The sequence below is a fragment of the Anastrepha ludens genome, chromosome X (genome assembly GCF_028408465.1).
Source record: "Anastrepha ludens isolate Willacy chromosome X, idAnaLude1.1, whole genome shotgun sequence".
NCBI classification, from domain to species: Eukaryota; Metazoa; Arthropoda; class Insecta; order Diptera; family Tephritidae; genus Anastrepha; species Anastrepha ludens.
In genome coordinates this window covers 86013922-86027758 of record NC_071503.1, presented here as the reverse complement: position 1 = coordinate 86027758, position 13837 = coordinate 86013922, and the positions used below count along the sequence as shown (strand labels likewise).

Below are 13837 nucleotides of genomic sequence, written 5' to 3'. Positions count from 1 at the left end.
TGTATTGTACATCCAAAGTACGACACGTGGCTTGAGACCCCATTTTTTGCCAAACATAGATTTACAGGCGTAGAAGGCAATACTGGCCTTCTTAACTCGATTTGCTATGTGCAGCTTCCAGTGGAGCTTGGGGTCAAGTATTTCACCAAGATACTTGACTTCTGATGCAAGTATTGTATAATATACTTTTTGTTTAGTCTTGGAAGCTTAGGAGGCGGAAGCTTGTGTTTCCTGGTGAATAGCATCGACTCGGTTTTGTCAGAGTTGGCCCTGAGACCGCAACTGGCGGCCCAACTACTGAGTGGAGCCAGTGCACCTTCCAAATTTCAGCCATTACTGATGGGAAGGGTCCTGAGACCATTAGGACTAAGTCATCGGCATATGTTACCACCTTTACTCCTCCCCTGTTTAAGCGAGTTAAAGCTTCATAGCATAAAAGCTTCATAGCTACTAGCCAAAGGACAGGCGAGAGGACGCCGCCCGGTTGTGTACCTCTATGAACGAGCCTAGTGATTCTAGCCCCTCCTGCCACAGGATGTATTTCCCTACCGCCAAGCAGGGACGAGATCCAGAAGTAGATAAATCTTTCTACCCCCAGCCTATTTAGAGCAGTGACAATTGACCCAGCCGTAATACTATTAAATGCGCCCGCTATGTCTATAAAGGCCGCTAAAGTTAATTGTTTTCCCTCTAGAGATTTCTCAACAGTCCCTACTACCTCATGTAAGGCTGTCTCGGTGGACTTCCCTTTCAGGTAAGCGTGTTGGGCTGGAGAAAGTCTAGTTTCCAAGTGCTCTCGAATGTGATGTTCTCTTTCGAACACCTTGAGAATAAAGGAGGTAAGGCTTATGAGTCTGAAGTCCTTGGCCAAGACGTGGCCCCTCCTTCCTACTTAAGGAATGGTCTTCTTGGTGGTCTTCTTGGTTTTCTTCCAGCTTGCAGGGACGTGGTTTAGCGAGATACACACCAAAAAGATCTTATGAAGAACGGGAACCAACAACGGACGGACAGGACTGACTGTGTCGAAAGTCTTTTATAGATTCAACGCTACTAGGATAGTCCGCTCGGAGGGGCAGTGGTGGATGAGTCCGCGGTTTACCTGCGTGTTAATGACGGTGAGTGCCGTGGTGGTGCTTTGCACTCTTCGGAAGCCATGCCGGTGCTAGGCTGGGGTCAGGTGTTTCTCATTTTAGACTCATTAGAGTGCTCCTCTCCTCGGAAATCTTTAGTAAAAGGTGAAAGATTTATTAGACGCCAAAAGCCGAAAAGAAGCCAGAGTTTTGTTTTTGATTACACTGATTGGTGTGGATTTCTTGAAAGCATTATTCAGGGCTCTCCAACACATTAACTCTCATATCCAAATCAGCGGTGGAGTATATCCCCTCTTCGGGTTTTCTACCCCCTAGTTTCCGATTGGATATTCTAATGAATTTATCGCAATTCGTTCTTTTCGGTTTTTTAAATATGGAGGGAGTATAAGTCCTGTCGTGGGGATTGAATACTATAAAACAGTGATCAGACACCGATACTATATTTGGTACCATCCAATCTTCTACAGAAACACTACTGCTCTCTTTCAACAGTGTAAGGTCTAGAACTTCCTCCCATCTTTGAAATCTATCTGTACTTGCGAAGATGAACGTCAGTTTGTTACCTCTATTACATATTACTACGCTTAGTATTTAGAATAAAGTTAGGAAGTGACTCACCTCTATCGCTCGTTGCGCTGCTGTTCCATAAGGTATGTCTGGCATTCGCGTTACACCCGATCAAACAGATTTGCTGTTGGTACTACTTAAAAGTGGCTTTCAGTTTTCCCGGCGGTGCTTCGTTGTCGTTAGGCATGTAGGCTGAGACCAAAATTACGTTCTGGAACTTGGGTTGCCGTAGCCGAATGGCTTGGAGCGTGACTACCAATCGGAATCCAGAGAGAACGTAGGTTCGAATCTCGGTGAAAGATCAAAATTAAGAAAAAGTTTTTTCGAATAGCGGTCGCCCCTCGGCAGGCAATGGCAAACCTCAAAGTGTACTTCTGCCATGAAAAAGTTCCTCATAAAAAATATCTGCCGTTCGAAGTCGGCTTGAAATTGTAGGTCCCTCCATTTGTGGAACACCATCAGACGCACGTCACAAATAGGAGGAGGAGCTCGACCAAATACCCAAAGAGGGAGTACGGGCCAATTATATCCAGTTCCTTTATTTAAACTACCGTCATGTCTGGTGCGCTGCAATTGGAACATAGAAAAGCGTATATACCTTTCTTGATAAGAATGCGTGCCCTATGATTACGTGCCTCTTTTCGGTAGAAAAGATTGAATGCGCTGCTGTTAAGCCACATGACTTTACTGTGTTTGACCCATGGCTCTTGGATGAGGCTAATATGAATATCTTGCCCACTGAGAAGGATATCTAGATTGCTGGTGGCTGTTTTTGAATGATTGAGATTTATCTGAACGAATCTCAACATCCTCAATGTTACCGTATATGTATTTACCTCCATAAGTATCTGACTCGAAGTCAACCTCTTCTGTGTTGGGTCGCCTCTGAAGGATTTCATTTTGGCCATTCGAATGCCAAAGCAAATTTTGTTGTCTGCCTTGGACAATTCCTCCAATCATTCTTCACTGATGGCCAAAAGGAGAGGACGGTAGGTTTTATTGGCTTCTTCTACTTCAATCAGCTGCGATCTTGCCTGGTTCGTTCATCGGCGGTAACCAAATGCGAGGTGTGGATCTTCTCGGGATCTCACCCGCCGCAATCAGCCTGAGCTTGAAGCCCTATACCGTGTCACTTAGCTTAGCGACACTGTCAGAGAGGAAATCCAGAGAAAACTAGTCTGCGCATTTGATTACCTTATAACCCCTAAAGGTTTCCGAAGTGAAGTACGTAGTTCATTACGAGTCGAGACATTCCTACATCGATCTCCACCCAATTATGCTGAACTGACTGCGGTGTTTTGGTGTCACCTTGTTGCTAATCCCCCTTTTTAGGCTTCTTGGGCAATACCGCTTTCATTATGAGAGCGGTTTCTTATTGGGCTTGACTAACGATGGGGGTAGCAGGCGTGGGTGTACGTTCCTGGAACTTCTTGTACTCCTCTACAACCGCCTCGTACCTTTGCTTATCGACTTGGTTGCGCTCATGCACTTTGCCGGCTGCTGCATTCTTGGCTATTCGTTGTTAAACATTTTTTTTCGACACGTTTCGCAGCATCCCACGCACGTACCAACCGCTACTAAACCAGCTGACGGTTGGTTTCGTCATCCATTGGATGGCGTCTGCCTTCAGTATTAAAATCAGTCGGCACGAAATGATGAGGTCAATGACCCCTGGCTCCCGTACTATTATATATTTATGTATATGAGAATGTATATTAAGTCGACACGAATGTTAGAAAATGACAAATATGTATGTGGTAATGCTTATTACATAATATGGTATAATGACGAAAATCAAGCTGCAATGAGGGAAAAGTATTAAAATATTATAAATTAAACTATAATACTGAACTATGATATTAAACTATACAATTAATCTATAATTAAACTATATCCTGCAAATCAGATGCTGCTCCGAACATCCTCCCCTCAGGGCTTCCAACAAATTCCTTAGTGGGGATGAGGCAGACTTTATTAACAGCTCGACGTGTAATGTCTGTGGATGTAAGCAGAACAGGTACCCGTGCAACACCGTCCTCTCCAGTAATGTCTTCGATGGCGCGCGCAAGAGGCCACTTAACAGGCGCTGAGTTTTTATATTTAATGTATACGATATCGTTGATTTGCACATTGGGGTGAGGGGTGCGCATTTTTTTTCTTTGTTGAAGAAGAGTGAGGTATTCTTCGCTTCATCGTCCAAAATAGCTGTTGGCAATAAATGACACGCTGTCAGTGACCGAGACGATTTTAGTTTAGAAGCGTGATGTTAGGTTCAGGAACAGCTGTAAGCAGACCGCCAATAAGAAAATGGCCTGGAGTTAAAACATCAACATCTTCTGGATTTTCTAAAAGAGGTAAAATAGGTCGAGAGTTAATTACAGCACAGATTTGACATACCATTGTACGCAGCTCATCGGATCCAAGAATTGTAGAGCCAAGAGTGCGGTACAGGGGTTGTTTAGCCATTTTTACTTCGGCTTCCCACAACCCGCCAAAATGTGGTGAACGAGGTGGTATGATTGGAATCTCAGTGTCCTTTGCCTTGCTCTGAAGAAAGGCGACCCTACTATATGCGCCAACTACCGGGGGATCAGTCTTATCGCCACCTCATGTAAGGTTCTATCGAGCGTATTGTGTGGCAGACTAAAACCATATGCAAGCTCACTGATTAGACTTTATCTATGTGGTTTTAGACCTGGAACGGGGATAAGGCATGACACAACGTCAAAGTTGAGTATTCCCGCAAAACTGATTCGACTTTGCAAAATGATATTGAGCAACACGTCCAGCTCTATCAAGGTAAGAAAATACGCTCCGCACCTTTCAATACCGCGCGAGGTTTCAGACAAGGCAACCCACTATCGTGAGACCTTTTCAACTTTCTTATAGAAGGGGATTGCGGAGAGCCTGTGTTCTTCGAAATGGAACTATTTTCGTCAAAAGTGTGCTGCTCCTTGCAAATGCTGATTACATTGACATCATAGGGAACTGCAAGCGATATGTTACCGCAGCATTTTACGCTATCGAAAGAAGGTTAAAGATAGTGGGTCTGGCGGTTAATGAGGGCAGGGCAAAGTACATACTGTTCACTAGGATATATACACGGCGTTTTGGATCCAGCATTTCAGCGGACAACTGTACCTACGAAATCGTCAAGGAATTTATATAGCTTGGCATTGCCGTTACAAAAACAAACAATATACGCCTGGAGATAAACCGACGAATCACTTTTGCTAATAGGTCTAACTATGGTCTCAGTAAGCAAATGCAAAGCAGAGACCTCTCTCGACGGACAAAACTAACACTCTACAAGACTCATCTTGCCCGCACTACTCTATGGCATTGACACATGGGTTGTGTCGCAGACTGATGCAGCAGCTCTTGCGGTATTCGAGAGAAGGATACTTCGGAAAATCTTCGGTTCTCTTCGAGTTTGCGATAACCGAATGAACCACTAGCTGAATGAGCTCTACGACGAGGTGGACATAGTGAAGAGCATCAATATTCCGCGTTTGCGATAGCTGGGCCACGTCGAGCGTATGGATGCATAAGCTCCAGCAAGGAAGGTGTTCTAATGGCAAGTTAGAGGACAACAACGTAGGGGAAGACCATGCCTCCGACGGAAGGACCAAGTTGCGGTAACCCTATCATCGCTTGTCGTAACAAATTGGAGAAGGTGCGCGCAAAACAGAGACGCCTTAATCCGGTCACGGGTTGTGATCCTTAATCTGGCTATATAAGTAAGTAAGTAATGTAGGGCATGCGCAGTAGTTTTCCTACCTCTGATAGGACAGAATTGCATTCGAATTGCCGCAAGTGAGGATTGTGTGTCTTCATGGCAATTCTTTTTATAAAAATGCATGATTCTGACTGATGTTAATTCGGAAGGATGATCGGAAGCCGCGCTTCGAAGCGCCAGGATGTATGTTTTCGAATGTAAGATGCGATGATTTTAACGATCTTGCAATGGTGATAAACTTATGTACGTATCCAAAAATGCGTTGCATCATGATGAAGGACTTAACGGAAAGCGATATGTCGATTTGAATATTCATGGATACCAGAACTCTTTGACGAATTTCCGGGAGTTAGTTTTGGGGCACGCTGACCTTGGGCCAATTACACTCTTCCTCATGCAGGAACGGGGGTCCATGCTTCCACAAGTTTGATTGTGGGAGTTCTTGGAAAGCGGCTCTTCTGGATAAGATGTCAGCAGGATTTAAGGAGGTGGGGACGTAACACCACTGCATACCTTCTGTAAGCTGCTGTACGGCACATACTCGGTTGGCGACGAACATGTCAAATTTAGACGGCTTTTCTTGTAACCAGGATAGTACCTAATCTGACCAGCCATAACAAGGACTCCCGAAAAGCGTCTATTTAGTTATTTCAGCCATTCATTGTGCGAGTAAGGAGGTGGCACAAAGCTCCAGTTTAGGTACGGTTAGTGTCTCCAAAGGGGCGACACGAGCCTTGGAACAAAGGAAATGCACTTGAGCGTTGTCATCTCTGACTGGACGCGCATAAACACAAACACCGAATGCTTGGAGACTGGCATCACAAAATGCATGTAGTTCATGACGGGACCCAGGCTGCAATATGTAACGCGGGAATGATAAGTACTGTACATCTATGAAGTCGTTGCAAAAGGCCAATCTGTGTCCAGTGAGAGCGATAGGCTGTCATCACATTCGACCTTGTCTCTCCACATTCGCTGTAAGAGAATTTTCGCCGTAGTCAGGGTATGGCCGATCAAGCCTAACGGGTCGTAACAGCGAGCTATTGTAGATAAAGCAGACCGCTTAGAAAATCTGGTACCTTCCAACGTTTTGATAATATTGCTACCGTCATCAAATTTAAGGAAGGTTTCCTTATTCACATCAGAAATGTGATGAATAACGTCTGAGTTGTTGGAATGCTATTTCCGGAGATGAAATTTTCCACGGGCAAGGAGACTGGTGGTTTGGTGCATCATCTCTCGTTCTTCTTCAACTGAGCCTCCTCCGGAGGTCAGGTTATCTACGTAGAAGGCGCGTTTAACAAATTAGTATCTCCGTTAATGAAAAACCCGAGGTTGTGGCAGCAGAACCATCAAAATCGACATTAAGCTTTATTTTGAAGCTATCTTCCTTAACAACACAGTGATGTGGTAAGAAATATTTGCATTCATGGACCTCCGCACCAGGGAGCAGCGACATGTGATTCAGTTCAACGTACTCCTTTATAAATGCCGTGTACTTTAGCTTTAAATCGGCATTGAGAGTTAACTTCCGCTCAAGGCTCTCAAATTGGCGCCTTGCTTGTGTAGATTCTGTGCCATTTTGCTGGAAATGCGCCTTGCAGTCGAGCTCCTCCTTTGTCGTTTTAGTGATTGGCTCAATGTGATCTACTTCCCAGAAGCGACGTACCAAATCGTCTTGTTGGGTATCAGCGTCGATGTCTCTCGAAGACAAATGACGAAAGCTTAAAAGTCGCCAAACCAAGAAGAGTTTTTTGAAGAACTGGAAATCCGGGCGCCAACCGTATCTTTCCAATAAAAAGAAGCTCGAAATATAGTCCTGCTCCGATGAGCAAGTGAATACACTGTAGTATGTTGAAATCGGGATCACTTAGTTGCATGTTCGAAGGGATGCTCACTGAAAAGTCAGGTTGAAGTCAATGATTGTTTGCACAACGACAGAAGTGATGTGTGTTGAAAAGTCTGAAGCCCGCGACATCAGAACAACAGTTGACCGAATAGCCTTCAATTGACAGGTTGGCATCCCCGATGCCCGAAACTGCCACAGAATATTTGGTCCTACGAAGTTTTCATTGGTTAGCGAAATAAGTTGTGATACAGTGGAGCTGGGAACCCGAGCCCAAAAGCGGCCGAAATGGCACGGAGGTATCAGCACGATTTTTTACAAAAATTACTGCAAAGGATAGAAGCACAGCATCAGATGGAGATCTCAAAGTGAGGGCATGAGCAGGGACAGATGATGTTGCAGCTATGGTGTTTGATTGCAATGTGGCTGGTTGCGTGACTGCGTCTGGCATAGAAGTTGAAGCGGAGGATGTGCGGTCAAAATGCAAAAGCGTGTGGTGTTTCAGGTGGTAAGCTCTTTAAGATCCAGATTTGCAATCTCTCATGTGCTGACCACCCTTTAGACAATTAAGGGAAAGCGAATGCTTCTTTGCTTCTTTTTGGCGAAGGTTTGGAGAAAGATTGGAAAATCGCTGACAGTGGTAAATTCTATAATCAGGGTACCGGCAAAACGTGCAACCACCTACTGAGGTATTTGAAACGACAAATGATTTTCTTTTATTTGTACCAACAGTTTTCCCGTCTCTGTCAACCTGATCCGTTTGGGTTTGTCTGGCATGCTCCACATTTTCGATGGTACGACACCGCTTTTCCAAACATGCAGCTAATTCATCTCACCATGGAAGCTCGTTGGTAGAGGAATTTTCTTCCCACTTGGATTGAGTAGCCTTGCCCAACTTATGGATTAGTAGCTCAACTATGAAGCAGTCAGCATCCTGTGACCCAGGCAACTGCAGCGCGCATATGTGTGATGTAACTCTGTCCGTCAACTCCCGCACTTAGCTTGTTATCAAAACGTTTTTTAAGTAAATCTGATGCATTTTTATAATTAGCTTTGTTTATCTCCAGAGATTGGATATTGTCTAAAGTAGCACCACTCAAGCAGGAAGGCAGGTGTTGCAGCTTATCGCTTTGCGTTAGGTTGCCATCGTTGTACACATAAATAACGGGGTTGAACACTCGGTGTAGGCGCCATTAAATTTAGCAAAAGCAAGCGAGAACGATTTCCATTCACGATGATCGACTGTGAGTTACCAGTGTTCACTCTAAATATTGAGCAGTGCTGACCTGTGTTACGTCTCCCAATCTCTCGTTGAAGGTTTGCCTTAAGTTTCACTAACGAAGCATCGAATTTGCAGGGTCGGTCCCTGACAATACACCCGCATTTCAATTTCTCCAAACTGGTGTGAGCGACAGTGAATGCTGATTTTAAATCACCCAATGATTCGACAATTGCCGCCGAACTGTACTCATCCATGCCTTGTAGCATTTAGTTGTGCATTTCTGCTGTTGTATGCTCAAGTCGACTAAAGACTGACATAGTTTTCAGCTTTAAGAACGAAATGCGATTTGAAGACGGTTACACACTTGTTGGTGCAGTATTTGGTGAATCATTTCTATAAAGGTACCATTACCTGGACTAAGCGACATGCCGAACGTTTTGCCTGAAGAAATTAACTGACCGATTATATCAATAACGCACAAATATATAGGCATGGTTCTATGTACACGAAAACCGTTGAAAAAGTGATCAAATAGAAAACGGTGCAAGTTAATTTTTAGCCGTAAATATAGTTTTCGGTTTTAACTGCTTTATTTTACAAGTCCCGTAAAAAATTACCAACGGGTTTATTCACAAGGTAGATATTAGGCACCACTACACGACAATAAGGAACTACCGTAACAAATATTTTCGAAGCCTTAACCAATATTTTTATGTTTAATAATTTTTTTTTATTTTTTTTTTTACACAAGTAAACCACACAACTATCAAGTCGGGGTTACCAAAATATGTTCGGATACCAAGCTTTTTTGACAGCTATTATTTTTAAAATTAATTTAAACACTTTTGTTTTCATAAACTTTATAATTTATTTCACAATTTACAATTTACGTGGTCGTGTGTTTGAAATTTACAATTTCATTGGTCCCAGCTGATGTCGCAAATCAAGTATCGAAAAATTTACTTAGCACAATTTATACATATATAGCCTGGCAACCTTAGAACGTCGAGCAAGTGAACATTTAAGCGAATAATTCAACATTTTAAAATTACTGTGTCTAAAGTGAAAATTTCACAAAGTTTGTGCTAATTCGAATGGTGAAAGAATCCTCATTCGGTAGTGTGTGAAGTTTGGTGAAAATATCGAATAGACAAGCATTTCTTGCTGTTTTAATCATTTGGCGCTTGAAGTGAAGCAGATACAACAACAACAAAATTAATAAAATCAACAAAGAAGAAAACAGCTGAGTCACAAAACGCAGTTACTTTCTGAACTCAGCCAGCTTAATAAGCTCGGCCTAAAAATATGCAAAAGTTTTGTGAACTCCTGCACATTATAGTTAATTAGAGTGGCCGGATAAAGGTACCAAACTAAAATATTAGAAACTAATACCAAACTAAAAAATCGCGCGTGGAACCGACCATTACTGCTTTCGATTTATATCAGCTTTAGTGGATTATCAATAATTCAATTCTACAATTTTGTACGAAAATACATAAATTTTATTGGAAAGCGCGAAATTTTAACTTATACATAACCCGCACATTGTAATTGTAAACAACACCATCTGTTCTGCTGAGTCAAAATACTGGGAAAAGGGAGTGCTGCCATATTGCTCAACCGGTAAGATTATTTACTTTTATTAATCGCAGTTGCTCTAGCGACCACTAGGTGGCGCTGAGAACACCGCCTCCTGGAGGAGGCCAAAGAAATGACTATTATCTGATTCTACAAAAGATGAAAGAATTAGAGAATATATGCGCAACCCTCAGAGAGGAAAATGAGTATCTTAAGCATGAGCTAAATAGCATTAAAACTAAAAATACAAGAGCTAGTGAAAAAGTAGAGAGATCAATTCAGTACCACACCGATGAATATGAACTCGAAAATGAGACCAACTGGCTGCTCAACAAATCCAGAAGACTCCAGAAGAAGCGAAGAATGGAAACGTCCCCAGAGATCATTTTAGATACTTCAAAAACAAAAAAAAAGGTTCACATGAGCTGCGCCCGCCACCAATTATTCTTACACAAACCGGTATAACCCACCAATATATTCAAAAAATTATTAAAGAAACTATTCAAAAAGACTTTTCTGAAGCTAATTGCTAAAGATAACTACAAAATTAATCTATTCGATAGCTTAGACTACAGAGAGCTAACAAAGAAGCTAACGACACTGAAGCTAGCCTGGCGCTCGTATGAAAGTAAGCAAACAAGGCAAATAAGAGTAATTGTGAAAGATCTCCATCACATTTGCGAGCCAGAAGAAATTGTTGCGAATCTGGTGAATCAAGGTATTAAGGCAACGAATGCTTTTAGAAAATTCAAGTGGAAGACAAAAGAGCCTCTGAATATGTTTATAATATGCCTTGACTCCAACGAAGATATAAAGAAAATATATGAAATCAAACAGATCCTTAATTGTATTATTAAAATAGAACAATTAAAACCATCGAAACTCATCCCACAGTGCAGATCATGCCAAGGATATATGCATACAAAACACTACTGCTGCAAGCCTCCTAAGTGTGTCAAATGCGCTGGCGATCACGAAACAATTAAATGCACTAAACAAGATAACGAGTTACCAAAATGTTGTAACTGTGGCCAAAATCACCCAGCAAGTTATAGAGGTTGTCAAGTGGCCAAAGATTTACAAAAACTACGCAATAAAAACATTGCTGGTCGCAAATCACTAACCGCCGCTAATCCGATTTTAAAAAAACAACTCTCAAGAGTCGAAAGCGGCAAAACTTTTGCTGAAGTACTTTCCGAGAATAAACCTGCACCAATATAGGAAGATATCTTGGCTCAAATTCTGATGAAATTGGATGAACAAATATCTTTTAATCAACTTTTGTTAGTCGAATTACCAATCTAGAGAAAACAGCAAATGTATGACATGAAGAGCATGAAAAATGTGAAAATAATGGCTTGGAATGCAAATGGTATTATACAGCACCAAAATGAGTTAGAACTACTGCTGCACAAGGAAAAAATTGATATTTGCCTTATATCCGAAACACACCTAACTAAGCAAATGTATATTACATTTCAAGGTTACAATATGTACTGCTCAAATCATCCCCTAGAAAATGCAAGAGGTGGCAGCGCCATTATTATAAAGAAATCCATACATCACTTCGAGGATGAAAAAATAAGATTAACAGAGTTCCAAGCAGTAGCAGTTTTTATAAAACTATCTGAAGCTGATTTAACAGTAATAGCGCTATACAGTCCACCTAGACATAACCTAAAGTCAGAAGACTATAAAAACTTTTTGAAAACTACAATAGGAGATACATAATTCGTGGAGATTTCAACGCGAAACATGTACGCTGGGGTTCTCGCCTAACAACAACTAAAGGTCGTGAACTATGGAAAGCGGCAAAACAACTTGGCTGCCAAATTATCTCAACCGGAAGTCCAACCTACTGGCCTTCAGACCCTAACAAAATCCCCGATGTTATAGATTTCTTTGTAGTCAAACAAATACCAAACCATATCATCCAAGTAGAAGACGGCGTACACCTGAACTCAGACCATTCACCTATTTTTATGTATCTTAATGGCAAATCAAAATTTAACGAACGAAGTCCCGTACTCTCAAATAAAATGATCGACTGGAATTTTTTCGATACGTGTATGGAAAATACCGACACAATTACGAACGAAGAAGATATTGAAGACGAAACAATAAAACTTACAACACATATTCAGAAAGCAGCTTGGATAAGCACGCCAGCAAGTAAACAAACACGAGATAACCATCAACAAAGATATCCACAAGAAATATTAGAAATATTAAGAGAAAAAAGAAAAGTAAGAAAAAAGTGGCAATCAACAAGGGTGCCCTCCAAGAAAACTGAACTAAACAGATTAACAAAATTGCTCAGAGAAAAAATACAGGAGCATAAAAACAATATCATAACAAACGCTCTGAAAAACTTATCAGCAGAAAAAACAGGTGATTTCTCGCTTTGGAAAGCGATGACGTGTGTCAAACGACCAATTCAACATAATCCGCCAATAAAACAGCAAAATGGTATTCACATTTGGGCTAAAAGCGATGCAGAAAAAGCTGACGTATTTGCCAACCACCTGCAGAAAATCTTTCAACCGCACTGAAAAACAATAAATTTCACTCCGCCATCAACTGTACAAGAGTTCGTTAAAATAAAGCATTTCAGTATAGATGAAGTTGCTACCGAATTTCCAATTTAAAATTAAGGAAGAGTCCAGGGTTCGACTTAATAACCGCCGAAGTTTTGAGAAATATATCAACTAAGGCGCTAATAGTAATGATACCTAAACCAGGCAAAAATCCGAATGAAGTGCCATCTTACCGGCCAATCGCTCTGCTTCCAGTAATGGGTAAACTATTCGAAAGCTGTTCTCCAAACGCTTAAAATCTATAATTGCATGTAGAAACATCATACCCTCACATCAGTTTGGCTTCCGGGAAAAACACTCTACCGTCGAACAAATACACAGGATAACACATACAATAGAAGACGCGCTAGAGAGTAATAAAGTCTGCTCAGCAATATTCCTTGACGTTGCCCAGGCATTTGATAAAGTATGGCACGAAGGACTACTTTGTAAATTAAAAGCCGTTCTTCCGTTGCAGTTCACTGACATTTTGGAATCGTATATAACAAGTAGGTACTTTAGAGTAAAGTAACAGCAGGCGTATTCGGAAATAAAACAAATATTGGCCGGAGTACCACAAGGCAGCATACTCGGCCCAGTACTGTACCTACTCTATACCGCAGATCTGCCAGTACCGAAAATGTGCAAAGTAGCTACATTCGCTGACGATACATGCATCTTAGCTGTTGGATCAACTGAAAACGAATCCATCCAGGAACTGCAGAAGTCCATTGACGAAGTAGTCACATGGACTGGAAATTGGAACATAAAGCTAAACGAAACCAAATCAGTTCACGTGGATTTTACTAATAAAAAAATTATCTACAAACCAGTTCATATTTTGTCAGCAATAGTGCCAAATGCTAATAGTGCAAAGTATCTAGGCATGGCTTTAGATGTAAAGCTCAAGTGGAAAGAGCACGTGAAAATCAAAGCTGCTGAGGTGAATCTAAAGACGCAAAAACTCCGATGGCTAATTGGCAGAAACTCTGAGCTATCAACTCAAAATAAACTCCTCATTTACAACCAAGTGCTAAAGCCGGTGTGGACCTATGGTCTTCAATTATGGGGATGTACTGCAAAGACCAACATAGACATTATACAGCGTCTCCAAAATAGAGTAATCAGGAAATCGTTAAAGAACCCTGGTACGTGCGTAATGAAGATCTGCACAAGGATTTAAATTTAAAAACCGTCTCAGACACAGCCAATCTCTGT

The 13837-nt window shown here is 41.6% G+C and overlaps 1 protein-coding gene and 1 pseudogene across 1 annotated transcript in view; one reads left to right on the top strand and one right to left on the bottom strand.

Moving 5' to 3' along the window:
- LOC128870305 (uncharacterized) overlaps positions 1-13837 on the top strand; it is a 78512-nt gene that overhangs the window by 48089 nt on the left and 16586 nt on the right. The gene's annotated exons all lie outside the window — the stretch shown is intronic.
- Positions 1182-1281, bottom strand: LOC128870525 (U5 spliceosomal RNA; annotated as a pseudogene).